This window comes from Meles meles, chromosome 6 (assembly GCF_922984935.1).
Source record: "Meles meles chromosome 6, mMelMel3.1 paternal haplotype, whole genome shotgun sequence".
Lineage (NCBI taxonomy): Eukaryota > Metazoa > Chordata > Mammalia > Carnivora > Mustelidae > Meles > Meles meles.
The window spans coordinates 5469920-5484550 of NC_060071.1; positions in this window are offsets into that span (position 1 = coordinate 5469920).

Here is a 14631-nt window from a genome sequence, read left to right on the forward strand (position 1 = left end):
CCCATCACAGGAAGAGCACCTGTGGCCGCCCTGTGAGGATGATGGAAGGGGCGGCCGAAGCAGTTTCCCTGGCGGAGACGTGGTGCAGGCCTGGACCCCAGACCCAGCAATCTGGGAAACCCCAGATACCTGACCCGGTGGGGACGCCAATCATGGGAGCAGAGAGAGGAGTGGCTGGTTTCCAAGGGAGATGATGAGCTCCGGTTTGGACACCCTGAGTCTGAGGAATCCGTAGGATGTGTAGGTCTGGAGTGAGGAGAAAACAGCAAGGCTGGAACAAGGTGGAGAAATATATTTTTTATTTTTTTTTTTTAAAGATTTCATTTATTTATTTAGAGAGAAAGAACATGAATGGGGGAGAGGCAGAAGGAGAGAGAAAGTCTCCGGCAAACTCCCAGCTGAGCACAGAGGACCCTGAGATCATGACCTGAGTCGAAATCCAGAGTCCGCCGCTTCACCTACTGAGCCACCCAGTGCCCGCTCAAACAGTCTACTGCAGAATCTTTGTTAGAAATCGTGCTAAGCATTTATTTTGGAAGGTGAGACCCCCAGCTCCCGATGGCGTGGGAGTCAGCAGCCCTCAGGATTCAGAGGCCAGGAGACACTTGAGGGCATGGGGAGGTCTGGGATTTGCCACAGAAAAATGAAAGGAAAAGGGGGTGAGCAAGATGGTGCGAGGCTGTGCAAAGCCTAACGTGACCCCTGACCTGGAACATCCCAAAACCTTTAGCAAAGTCTAATAACCCCACAGTGGGGGGTATGATTACATGGCATGGGAAACCCGAGAGGAGGCTGCATTTTTCATTAGTGTCTACATAGTGCAGACAGAGAGACAACACGCAAGGAAGCCTGAGCCCAAGATAGAGCCCGAGAGTGTCTGGAGATGAGAAGCGGCCTGGGGGAGGCTCTGAGTTCTACCTAGGTGGTTCACCTAGGTGGTTCACCTAGACTTCAAGAGAGCCCCTTGCTGAACATCCCCGGCTGACCCGGAGTGACCAAGGCCCCCAGGATGGGGGGACACAAAGGGAAGAGGGCCTGGGGAGGTGGTGTCCCACACTCAAGGAAGTTTCAAGGAAGAAGAGGCCCCAGATGTCTGGTGGCCCTGGGAAGCCAGGAATGACGAGGACCGAACGGAGTCTGTTGGGTGACAGTGGCGAGGACGCTGGTGAGGTCCCGGGGGAGAGCTGCCTCAGTGGGTGGATGGAAATGACAGAAGTGGGAATGCAGAACCGGGAGAAATAGGTGAGAAAGTATAGTCAGGGTAGAAACAGTGCTTCCTAGAAACTTGGCTTTGAAGATGGTCCAGGAGCCCCTATGGTTCCGATTCTCCTCCGAAAGCGGAAAAACCATGTAATACCACCATGCAGCTGTATCGTTTGCTTCTCTTTCTGGAAAGAAAAAAATATCTGTTTATGATTCAAAACCCCACCAAGGGCGCCTTCTTAAGCATCTGCCTTCTGCTCAGGTCATGATCCCAGGGTCCTGGGACTGTGTCCCAAGTCAGGCTCCCTGCTCAGTGGGGGGTCTGCACCCTCTGCCCCTCCTCCCCACCTCCCAGCTTGCACACGCATGCATGCGCTCTCTCAAATAAACAAAATGGGTTTTTTATCTTAAAAAACACACACACACACACACACACACACATCAAAATCTGCATTCTCCTTTCACACAAAGACACATTTTTACATCTTTGGTACAAAATGAATATGGAGTGTTTTCATAAATTCCAAGAAAACTCTTATCCCCAAAGGGTGCCGGATGCTGGACAGAGAGGGGCCTGCCTTGACAGGGAAATGGTGCTTTGATTGGAAGGCATTTTTGCTCCCAATGGAGGCTGTCAAAGGGTCCAGAAGACCCCATCCTTCTGAAGCAGGCTGTTTGACTGCCGGCACTGTGCCGCCTCCAAAAGGTCAAGACAAGAGAGAGTTTTGTAAAGCTGCTGTGGGCAAAGGGGTAAAGGGGGGAAGAACTACCCAGGGAGCTCTACTGGGGTGGAACGCCAGGGGAGCGGGGGGCCCTCCATCCATGCTCCCCTTTCTTGTGATGGCAGAATATCCAACAGTCACCCCAGGTCCAGAAACAAGGGTCAGGATTTCGGTTTTGTTCGTATGCCTGTTTGGTTTTTGTCCTGCTTGACTGTGCCCATCATATCCGCCTCCTCCTCTCAGATGAACGAGAAGCCCAGCCACTTCCTGGGGGAGTCTGTGCTGTCTGCAGCCTGAGCAGCGCCCACAAAATGCTGCTTCATTCTCGGAACCAAGGGCAACATCTCCCAGGACCCTGGACCCGGCCTGCACAGAGGTTCCAGCACCATCGATGGGCCCCGTCTGAGGGGTACCACTGCTGGTCTCCGGGCTCTGCTGGGAGGGAGGTAAGGTGCTCGGCTTTGTGGTAATCTTTACAAAGCTTTTTATGAAATATGACATACAAAAAGGCATTAAAACTAATAGAGAATGTTCACGTCCCATCACCAAGTGTGAGGAAAAGAAAATATCACCAAGAGAGTCCAAAGCCCCAGAGTGGGTCTCTCTGACTGCATCCCCTCCCTGTGCCTCGAGGCACCTGCTACCTTGAGTCTGGAATGTATCCTTCCAGCACCTTCCACTGCAGCAACCCAGACAGGATGACCTCGTGCGTTGGGTGTTGTGGGTGAAGGGGCTGCCTCTCAGCATTGCAGGAACAAGAAGGAAGAGAAATCACAGCAGCAACAAGGGGGCAGGAAAGCCCTAGCAACAGAAACAAGCAATTGCATGGGGCGTCTGGCTGGCTCAGTCATGGGAGCGCACAGCTCTTTCTCTCAGGGTTGTGAGTTTGAGCCCCACGTTGGGTATAGAAATTACTTAAAAATAAAATCTTGAAAAAAAGAGAGAAAGTGGGGCACTTGGGTGGCTCAGTGGGTTAAAGCCTCTGCCTTCGGCTCAGGTCATGATCCCAGAGTCCTGGGATTGAGCCCTGGATCGGGCTTTCTGCTCGCTGGGGAGCCTGCTTCCTCCTTCTCTCTCTCTCTCTCTGCCTGCCTCTCTGCCTACTTGTGATCTCTCTCTGTCAAATAAATAAGTAAAAGCTTTTAAAAAGAGAGAGAGAGAAAGAAAGAAATATAGTTATTGCAGCAAGAGAGAGACCAGAAGCTCTCTGTCACTGACACATCAGCTCAGACAGGAGGGACAAGTTCAGTGAGTGGCCGTCTGATGACACAGAAGCCTGGCAGTGGACAATGACAGAGTAACGGGGCCTGGACCAGGATAGACCCCTCCCAGTGACCCGTTGTAAGGTGTCACCAAGTTCCGGGGGGCGGAGGTGTTCCCAGTTCATACCAGAGAGTGAGCTGTTTCCAGGGGGGCCCAGTACCATCCGGCTGGCCCAGTGCACTCAGTGCACCCTGCGTTGGGGGGGAGGGCTCCGTGTTTCCTACAAGTCGATGCCCAGCTGCGTCTACCCACCAGGCTCACATTTGGCTCGGGAAAATCAAATACGAGCCCTATTGGATTGTTGGGCTGTCTTGGAGCACTTCCGAGGGGACAGATGAATGAGAGGCTGTTGGTTGACATTTAACTACAGTTCCAAATTGATCAAATGTCTCCGTGCAGTCTGTCCAAGCCAGCCTAGAGGTGGGCCAGACCCAGTGGCCAGAGGGGCTGCGGGCTTGCTGGCTGTGCTGCCTGCCCTCTCCTCCCCCGCCACGTTGGGCACAGGCCACCTGCCTGTTTTGTGAAATCACTCGCCTGAGCTCCTATCAGGGGTAGTTTTCTGTTCAAGACGTCTTTCTCCTCTCTTTGTCCTTTGTATGGGTCCCCTGGTGTATGAATCTGGTCAAACTGCCAAAACAAAATACCATAGACCCAGAGGTTCAAACAACAGAAATGTATTTCTCCCAGGTCTGGAGGCTGGAAGGCCAAGGTCAAGGTGCCAGCAAGTCGGCTTCATCATGAGGTCTCTTCTGGTGTGTAGGTAGGGGGCCACTGTCTCAGGGTGCTCTCAGGACCTCATCTTTGTGCACGTAAGGGAGGGGCAGGGGAAGGAGAGAGTGAGCTGTGGTGCCTTTTCTTCCTACAAGGACATCAGTTGTGTTAAATTAGGGGGCCCCCCTTGTGATTTCATTTAATTTAATTACATCCTACAGACCGTATCTCCAAATACAGTCCCATGCGGTTAGGGTTTTAAGTCATGCATTGTGGAAGAGCACAACTGAGTCCATTGCACATAGACACCGAAGAACTGCTCAGAATCCGGTCTGCAGCTCCACAGAGAATAGAAAGAGTCAACTTTCTGTAAGTGTTAGAAACGTTCTGTGTCTGTGTGGTGGTTATAGAGGGGTGTGTGTGTGTGTGTATAAATTATTTGAGGTATATACCTAAGAATTGTATGCTTTGCTGTATGTATGTTACACTTGAAATTTTTTCTCAATTTTAATGAACACACAGAGAAGAGAATCCAATTAAATCCCTGAAGACTTTGGGAATGAAGAAGGTGGCCCATGGTATTCTTAGGTTAGGAATTGACACCAAGGCCTTAACATGCAGGAATGGAAGGATCTTAGCTTTCATTGAGCATTTTGTTTGTCAGGGTAGTGCTGCCTATAGGAAAGGGAAGTCTACTCTCTGTGTCAAGTAGAAATAATCTTCCATGAATCCAAAAGAATCTGAAGAGCGAGACCTCACAAGGGACAGAAACTAGGGTATTCCCTCACTGCTAACTCAGTCTCTCTCTCTCTCTCCCTACCTCCCTCTCAGTCTCCTCCTCTCTCCTGCAATTTCTGCCTAGTAGATACAATTTCTATGTCTACTCATTTCGGTCTTTGGATCCATTTCCTCTCCTTTCTCTTCGTGGTCCCAATATGGCTGCCACAGCTGTTGGGTCAGTGTGAGTCTCCCTCCTCAGCTCCTACCATCAATTATTCCTTCCCTTTGTGTCTCTTAGGTCAACCTCTCAAGAAGGGTCCCAGCACACCTTTTTGAGCCAGTGTCCCAAAGTAGGTGAAAAGGCTGCCCTTGGGCCCAAACATCTACAGCAGGAAGAAGGAGGCAATGTTGTACAGTTTGAAGTTACATATGGGCCAGGTCCTGGGTTAGAAGAACTTATTTCCAAAGAGCTATGGAGGAGAAGGCAACAAGAGATGGCTTTCTCAAGAATGGGAAGTTTGAAGGATCTCCATATATATTTTCTTGTAATGTTTTTAGTTCGGGTCTCAAGGGAAAGCTGGTCAGAAACAGTGAGTTGGGGAGTTCTCTCTCCTTTTCAGTTTTCTGGAAGAGTTTGTGGAGAACTGCCATTCTTTCTTCCTGAAAAATTTGGTGGAATTGAACAATAAAGCCATCTGGGCCTGGAGTTCTCTTTCTGAGAAGGTTTCTTAGCTATAAATTCAATTTCTTCAATAAATATAGGGCTATTCGAGTTACCTCTTTCTTCTGAGTTGGCTTTTGGTAGTTGGAGTCTTTTAAGGAAATTTTTTGTCTAGGGGCACCTGGGTGGCTCAGTCTGTTAAGCGTCTCCCTTCCACTCAGGGCACAATCTCAGGGTCCTGGGATTGAGTCTCACATCAGGCTCCCTGCTCAGTGGGGAGCCTGCTTTTCCCTCTGCCCCTCCCCTCTGCTCATGTTCTCTCTCTCAAATAAATAAAATAAATAAATAAATAAATAAATCTTAAAAAAAAAAAAGACTGGGGAGGGTATGTGCTATGGTGAGTGCTGTGAAGTGTGTAAACCTGGCAATTCACAGACCTATACCCTTGGGGCTAATAATACATTATATGTTAATTTTAAAATTATTTAAAAAAAGAAATAATCCATGTCATCTTAGTTACAGAATTTATTGACATAAAGCTGTTCATAGTATTGTCTTACTAGCCTTTTCACATCCATACAATCTGTATTGGTGTCCCCTCTCTCCTTCTTGATATTGGTGAATTGTGTTTTCTCTTTTTTTTTCCCTGGCCAGTTTGGCTAGAGGTTTATCAATTTCATTGATTTTTCTCATTGATTTTTCAAAGATTTTTCTCAAAGATTTTCACTGATACCTGTTATTGTTCTTTTTCCTGTCTCGCTGATATCTTCTTTAATCTTTACTGTTTCGTTTCATTTGCTCTTTTGGATTTAGTTTATTCACCTTTTTCTAGTTTCTTAAGGTGGAAGCTGGGGTCACTGATGTGATATCCGTCTAATTTTCCAACATAAGCATTTAGTGCTGTGAGGACACAGGTCTCTGATGACAGCCCATGCCTTGAGCCCTGGGTCAAGTCTCATCTGAGGCCACTGGTCCCCAGCTCTGGCTACCCATCAGAGCCACCCTCTAAACTTCGAAAACACCCATGCCTGGGCCCCACCCCAGGCCAGTTAAGACAAAATCGTTGGGAGTGAGCTGCAGGATGAGTCGTTGTCAAAACTCACCAGGTGGGTTTAAGGGACGGCTGGGATGGTGAATCACTACCACACTCGGCTAGTGTTTCTCAAACTGTAATGAAGGCAGGTTTTTTTTGTTTTTGTTTTTGTTTCCAAGTTTATGTTCCTGTTACCTTATGAAAAACTTTGTAACATACGGTAAAAATGAACCCTGTGGTTTCAAGAAGTTTCCCTCCTGAAGGGTGGTGCTTCTGTTGCCTCTTAAATCCAGGTGTTCTCATTATTCTTTATTATTTTTTAATAGTTTTATTTATTGATTTGACAGTGAGAGAGAGGGCACAAACAGGGGAGGGACAGAGGGAGAGGGAGAAGCAGGCTTCGTGCTGAGCAGGGAGCTGGGTGCAGGGCTTGATCCGAGGACCCTGGGATCATGACCTGAGCCATAGGCAGATGCTTAACCGACTGAGCCACCCAGGCGCCCCTCATTATTCCTTATTATTATCAACAACAGAGGAAAGGAGGTTGGTACAAAGAGGATTGTGCACGTGGTCATTTCAGCTGTATAGTTGTACCCCCTTGTAGGAGTGTAACAGTTCGTGGAACATTCCAGTCCATGGACCGTGCTTTGAGTAGCACTGTCTACATGTCTTGATTGTACAAGCCCATAGCTTCTTTATATTGTTTAAACTTACTGGAGTTGGGTTTTTGGAAGAGGAAGATTCCAGTGAAAGTACCCTCCCACAGACATACCCATCTACTCTGCAGTCCCTCATTAACACATTTCTCGCCCTCTCCCACACAAAAGCTACAAGCATCCCAGAGTAGTGTGCAGTCCTGGTTTGTTTGATGATGACTATGTGGTTACCATGTACCTCATTCTGGCTCCCTTTCTGGAGCAGAGCCCAGATGAGGCAAACTTCCTTCCAGGATAACGCTAAAGAAAACTGAGAACACCTAGGTTTGAGAGGCAATGGAAGCACCATTTCTTTTTATATTATAAAAGAAAATTCTAGAAGCCACAGGATAGCAGATATGGATTTCAGCATGTTGGCATTTTTTTTTCGACACTCAAATCATCCCACTTGCGAGCAGAGACAGCTCCTTCAGGTTGCTTCCTGTGTCCTTAAATCCACATCATGGTCTTTGCTATCTTCCTTGCTTGCCCGTTCCAGTCGTGGGAGAGCCATTTCTCAGAAGCCCTGGCTCTTTTCAGCAGAGAATGGTACTTAAAGACTAAGTTCTTGGGGTCCCTGGGGGGCTCAGTCTGTTAAGTGTCCGACTCGACTTCCGCTCAGGTCGTGATCTCATGGTCGTGACATTGAGCCCTGAACTGGCCTCCACACTGAGCACAGAGTCTGCCTGTCCCTCTCCTTCTGCTCCTTTCCCTGCTCACTTGCTCTCTAAAATAAATAAATAAAATCTTAAAAAAAAAAAAAAAGACTAAAATCTAGGCAAGATATATATGGGTTGATCCTTGAAATAATGCAGGGGTTAGGGGCATGGACCCCTGCGCTGTCAAAAATCATGTATAACTTGAGTCCCCCAAAACTTAACTGCTGAGAACCTCCTGATGACCAAAGGCTTGCCAGTAACACAATTTACACACATTTCCTATGTTATATGTATTCTATATTATTTTCCTATAATCAAGTAAGCTGGAGAAAAGAAAACATTATTAAGAAAATCATACAGGGGGCGCCTGGGTGGCTCAGTCATTAAGAGTCTGCCTTCAGCTCAGGTCACGATCCCAGGGTCCTGGGATCGAGCCCCACATAGGACTCCCTGCTCAGCCCGAAGCCTGCTTCTCCCTCTCCCACTCCCCCTTCTTATGTTCCCTCTCTCACTGTGTCTCTCTCTGTCAAATAAATAAATAAAAATCTTAAAAGAGAAAATCATAAGGAAGAGAAAATACATTTACAGGACTGGACTGTATTTATGGAAAAAATCTGTGTATCAGTGGGGCCCACACAGTTCAAAGCCATGTTGTTCAAGGGTCAACTGTATAGTTTTTAAACACAGAAATTTCATGATTTTTCAAAAGATCTGTTTGTTTGGTTGTTGTGGGTTTTTTTTTTCTTTTTAACCATAACTCGAGGCCTTTTCATTAAGTCAGTTAATGACCTGAAACCATCAAGTCACTTGGGATTAAGGGTTGGTTTGGATTAGAGCAGTTTCTTAACCTTAGCTCTGTTGACATCTGGGGCTGGAAAATTCTTTGTCGTGGAGACCGTCCTGTGCTCTGTAGGATGTTCAGTGGCCTCCCAGCTCTCTACATACTGGAGGCCAGGAGCCCCCTTCCAGCCATGACAGCCAAAAATGCCCCCACACTGGCCAGATCATGTCCCATTCGGAACCGCTGGATAGGCTCCAGGATTCTCCGGGAAACGTCATGGACCAACCAGAGAAAACCTGGACCCCTGATCAGACACCCATGGCAGCTTCCTTGCCTCTGCTTCCCCCGTGGGTCTAGTCGGGATACTGGCGACAGGATAAAGCAACACGATACGGGAAGCCATCTGACCCATGAGGAGTCATCGGCGTGAAAGTGAGGAGCAGACATTCCGTCATGGGCCGCCCCACACTGAAGCCACATGTCGCTTTCTGCTCACTTTGCTCAGCGCACGCAGCATCCAGCAGGACCGTCTCCAGCCCCAAGGATTGCTCAAACTCTCTGAGCTCCCACCAGGCTCCTTTTCATGTTAGCCTTGTTTCAGATCTCGCATTTTCTGTCACCCAGAGAAAGCCCCACTTAATTCACACCAGATGCCGAGGGAGTCGTCGTGAATCAATAGAACATCATCCAGAAACCACCAACATGAATCATAAGGACAAACAGGACTTTCTTCCTCTCTGCAAAACAGTGACTAAAATAGTGTTTTTCCCTGTTAGAAGAAAAAAAATTTTTACGAGGTCAAGAAAGGGCTTAGGGCTCCACTTGCACACCCCGCGTGTCCGTGGGTGTGAAAGGGGGGGAGTGCATGTCCCCCCGCGAGACAGTGCATGAGGCCTGCTGCGGCCGGAGATGAGTCTGGACTGGGGGGGGTCCAGCGACCCCCAGGAGCTGTCTTGCAGCTCTGTATCCATCCGAGACTCTGTCAGGAAGGACGGGCCTCTGGGGAGCTTGTGGGAGGCCTTCCAGGAAATGAGCGTCCCGACCACTCTCCCAAAAGCCTGCCTCTACTTCCCCAGATGCTGGCCTGTGGGCGTTGGAACCCGTGTCTGCCCTCCGTGCGGGCCGAGGACACTGCTCCCCCCACCCGCCCCCAGAGACTCTCTCCTGGGACTCTGAGCCTTGAATGGGAGGAGGAAAAAGCCGAGAAGAGGTAGGACCTGACCCATCCGGCAGCAGCTGGTTGAGACTGTCAGTTGCCTTCTCTGGGTCCCCAAGGCCTCCCTGCTTTCTGGCCCTTTCAGAGCAGGTTCTTCATCTTCCCCCTCCTTCGTGAGGGCCGTGTCCTTGCCGTGAACTCCCCACCCATCCCCGTGGTCAGGGCCAGCGCCTATCGCTCACCACACAGCACCGAGGCTGTCTGTGAAATGCACCTCGCGCCGAGCGAGAGCGTGTGCGGCTCGGACTGCGCTCGATGACATTTACAAGGTGCAAGTTAGGGGGTCTCCCCTCTGTAAGGCAGAGCGGGAGCGGCTGAGGCAGAGACCTCCCTGCACTTAGCACATCATGCCGGGCTGAGGCCTGGCCCATGGATGTGGCTGGTGTGGGATGCCGACCCCAGACTGAGGCCTTGGGCAGTAAGAGAAAACGAGCCTGCTAGCAGGGAGGACCCCGGTGCCACTCCAGGGCCAGGCCACCCCCCACCCCAGGAATCTGTACTGACTCCATCTCTGGACCCTCCATTCTCTTACGGGGCCCCTGTTGCTGTCTCCTGCCTGTTGTCTGACAACCCTGCCCTGTGTCACCTAGCTCTCCCCCTCCTCCTCCTAAAACGACTGTCTCCATTATCCATTCTTTCCAATCTCCGTGGCCTCCACATTGCCTTCACTCCTAGCAGAAGACGAGTTTTTTACTCATACAGAAAAAGTGTAGGCCATCATACAGGGACTCCCTCATCTTGCCAACACAAAACCTGCTCTCCTTCCCCTCCATGCTGCCCCGGCTTGCGCCCCGCAGGGTGTGTAGCTGCGCCCCCTAGATGCCCACTAGATGGCTGCCCCAACCCCCATGAGTCATGATGATTGAAGTGTTTCCAGACTTTGCCAAATGTCCCTGGGGGTGTAGAGTCTCCCCAGGTGAGACCCATTGATCTAGACCAACCACCGGTCGCTCTGTCTCACACGCGGGGCGCACGTCTGATCCACACGAAGTACACACATTTGACCAACCTTCACCTACCTCTCAAACAGAGCCCTTCGTGAAAGCCCACGGCCACAGCCTCCCCTGGATTTCCGGGCATGCCTCAGGCACCCCTGTGTGTCCCCTGCTCTAGGGATCACCCTTCAGATCCTGCAGATGGCCCTCCTCGGTTGATCTGAGAAAAGAAAAAGCACACGTTGCCTCTCCCCCTGCACTCTGCTGTGCAGACATCTCCTGCAGAAATTGACTTCGGGGGCGCCTGGGTGGCTCAGTGGGTTAAGCCGCTGCCTTCGGCCCGGGTCATGATCTCAGGGTCTTGGGATCGAGTCCCACATCGGGCTCTCTGCTCAGCAGGGAGCCTGCTTCCCCCTCTCTCTCTCTGCCTGCCTTTCTGCCTACTTGTGATCTCTCTCTGACAAAAAAAAAAAAAAAAAAAAAAAATTAAAAAAAAAAAAAAAAAAGAAATTGACTTCAGAATTCCTGGTTCCTCCCTAGGCCTCTCCAACCTCTTTATAAGCTGGAGGTGGGCAGTCAGTGTGGTGACTCAGACCCAGTGCTCTGACATTTCCCTTCCTGGCCCTGCTCGGGAGCTCCAGCAGCCCACGTGGAAATGGGGGAGCAGCTGCCGCACTTGTCGGGGCCCCGGGCCAGCCGGGAGGCAGAAGGAGCTGGTATTAGCATCCGTGGGCCCTTTAGAAAGGACTTTGTTCCTCTTCTCTGGATTCTTTCTCCCTCCTGTTTCTTCAACTTCCTCCTCCTAAGTGGAACCTTTAAACATGTTTACATCTCTCCCCAAATTAAAAAAAAAAAAAAAAACAACTGTTTTGATTGCAGCTATCACCTTAACTCTCTCCTCCCCTTCGAAGCCAAACTTGTGAAAAAGCTGTGGACATCCACTCTCTCCCTGGCCTCACCTCCCACTCACTCCAGTCCGGCTTCCACCCTCACCAGGCCCAGGAGACAGCTAGAATGGTCATGATCCGGGCCGGGCTGACCCCAGCGGGGACTCTGGCCGTGGGAGCGGCAGCAGGGGACGGCCACAGTTGGCCTTCCCCAGGGTTGTGAGCGGAACTGCAGATGATAGCTTGGCCCTTCTGAGCAATTCCAGAAAGAATAGCTGGCCTTGAGTCCTGGGAATTGGCAACACCTCCTTGCCTTCATTCGCTCCTTCCTTTGTTTGTTCTCGGTCTACTGAGCACAACTCAGGCCAGCCACTAAGGAAGGCACTTGGCATCCACCATGCGAATGAAACAGATCTAGTCTCCACGCTTCTGGGGTTCATGGTCTCCTCAGGGCAGTAGGTAATGAAGAGTCAGGAAGATACACAATGACCACCTAGATGTTTCATAGAGGAAAAGTGCAGAGCGGAGAACAGTGGGGTCTGATCTCCCTGGAAAGTCAGAAAGACAGCTTGAGGCTGAGGTCTGTTGAGTAGGAATTAGCTAGTCCGAGAGGAATGGGGAGAAAGAAGGTGACAAGGGGACCGGGGGAAAAGGAGTAAGGGCAGTCTTCCCCCAGGGGACCAGGGATTCCAGAAGGGGGAGAGACTGACAGGCCGGGGAAGAGATTGACAGGGCTGGGGGAGAGGGATGAGATGGGCTGGGTAGAAATTGGGTTTTTATCTCTGCCTCATCATCTCTGTGCATGCCTTTCTCCTGCTGAGTTCTGAGGATTGTCCTCGGTTCCCTCTGTTCTGTCAGGACCCAGCTCTGACCTACCCTGGATGGGAGTGTCCCACAGAATTCCACTCGGGATCTGGCTTTCACCCACACTCTTCTCTCTTACTGTCTCCCGGGTGTGTGGACCATCCTGACAGATGTGCTGTCCAAAACTCTCTCCTGGTGGCCAGGTGCAGAGCTCCATCGGCCCAGTGCTCGTCTCCACATGGGGAGCCTGCCACCGTCTCAAACGCGGCAGATTGCAGTTTTAAAATCTAAGTCTCATTTTTGTGGAAAAAAATATAGAAAATAATGTAAGTCATCCTTTCCTCCCCCCAACCTGATGAGAAAGGGATCGGCTAAGATGGACAATCTTGAACAGGGTGTGAGCATTCGACCCAGACCTAGAGAAGTCGGGCACAGATGGTGAGCAGTGAACAGCCTTTCTTTACGCTGATAAGGAAACTGAAATCAGACAAAGAGCTTTGATTAGCTGATTAATCAAGTTGGAGCAAGTTCCCAGGAAAGCTAAATTTAACTATGCCCTGTTCCCAAACTACAGACTTCCTGTTTCATGATTCCTTCCAACTCAATGTAATTGGAATGTTCCGTCTGGGTGATGGGCATAGGAGGGGATCGTTACTCTATTCTTCTGTGTGTGTTTGAAATTTTTCATGAGGATCTAAAAAAAGAAGTAACATCTCTGTGTGTGTTTTATGAAAGCAACTGGTCTGTCTTAATTGGCGGGTGAGTTCTTATCTGTCATGTGATCCTTAACCTCCTGGTTTGAGAGAATTGTCTGGACTCGTGAACGTTCTTTATTGCAGGACATCATGAGACACGGGATGTGTAACTGTGCACCCAAGTTGCAGATGACATCATCGATGAATTATTTTTCTTTGTGCTCTTTTTCTTCATTCTTCCAACCATATGTGTATATAAAGTGTGTGTGTGTGTGTGTGTGTGTGTGTGTACTCGGAGTTTCTGAGCAAGGAGGAAGTGGTTCAGTCTGCTTGTCTCTGAGCAGCTGTTGGCTTTTAGAATAAAGAAGGGTCTCAGCCTCGTTTCTGATTCAGAGGGAGCATGAGACTTGCTCTCCTTCCCCACGTCTAAATATAAATGCCTGTCTTCTCCCTCCCATAAAACTCAGCGCTCTTCCCTGTAAAACCGAAGGAAAGACTGGGAGCTTCGCATGGGGTTTAGGTTAGGGCTGCAAGAGGCGTTTAGGTGTTGGGTGTCAAGAAATGTCCGGAAGAGGACACAAACCAGACTGGAAGCCTGCTGCGGTTTAGAGAGCTCCACGTGGCCGAGCCCCCGAAGCGCATGCGTGCGCGCGGGCGCGGGGGCGCGGGGGCGCGCGGCCAGGCGGCACGTGGACCTCCAGGCTAAGGGATCGCTGGGGGCGTCGGCCGGGCTCAGCCTGCGGTTTCTGCAGCCGTCCCTGCTGTTCCTTCCCACACTTCTCCCTCTCCCGTCTTCCATTCAGCAGAAGAACACAGACCCTCTGGACAAAGATTTTTGAGTTGTTCCAGATTATCAGTTGGCACACTGCACCCAGTTGGTTTCAGTGTGGATCCTGAGATACGGTAGTCACCCCTTCTCCGTGAGGGATACGTTCCAAGACCCCCCAGTGGATGCTGACACCGCAGATAGTACCACACCCTATATGCGCGATGTCTGTTCCTACACCTACATGCACACCTGTGATAAAGCTTCCGGGACCAGTCAGGCTCCCTAAGAGACGGAAAGCAGTGACTCCCGTTCAGAACAGAACAATCATCACAATACTCCGTGACACAAGGTAGGCGAACGTGGTCTCTCTCTGTCTGAGCATATTACGGTCTGTCCTCCCCCTTCTTCTTGTGAGGATGTGAGATGATGGAAGGCTCGGTGATGAGAAGAAAGGAGGCCCCGGCGGAGACACTGTGACTTAGAATTAGGCTGTGCAATTGCTTCCAGTGAGGACCACAGTTGACCTCGAGTAACTGAGACCGTGGAAAGGAAAACTGGAGGTGAGGTGGGGAGACTACAGTGACTCGGAACATTTGGAGCACCTGTAGGAACAGGGTCAGGCTCCATCATAGAGCCTTTACTCTGGCCTCACCTTTTCTTTTTTTTGAATTTTTAAAATTTTTTATTTTTTTATTTGACAGAGATCACAAGTCGGCAGAGAGGCAGGCAGAGAGAGAGGAGGAAGCAGGCTCCCCACGGATCAGAGAGCCCGATGCGGGGCTCAATCCCAGGACCTAGGATCATGACCTGAGCCGAAGGCAGAGGCTTTAACCCACTGAGCCACCCAGGCACCCCTATTTGGGGCTTTTTTAGTGTT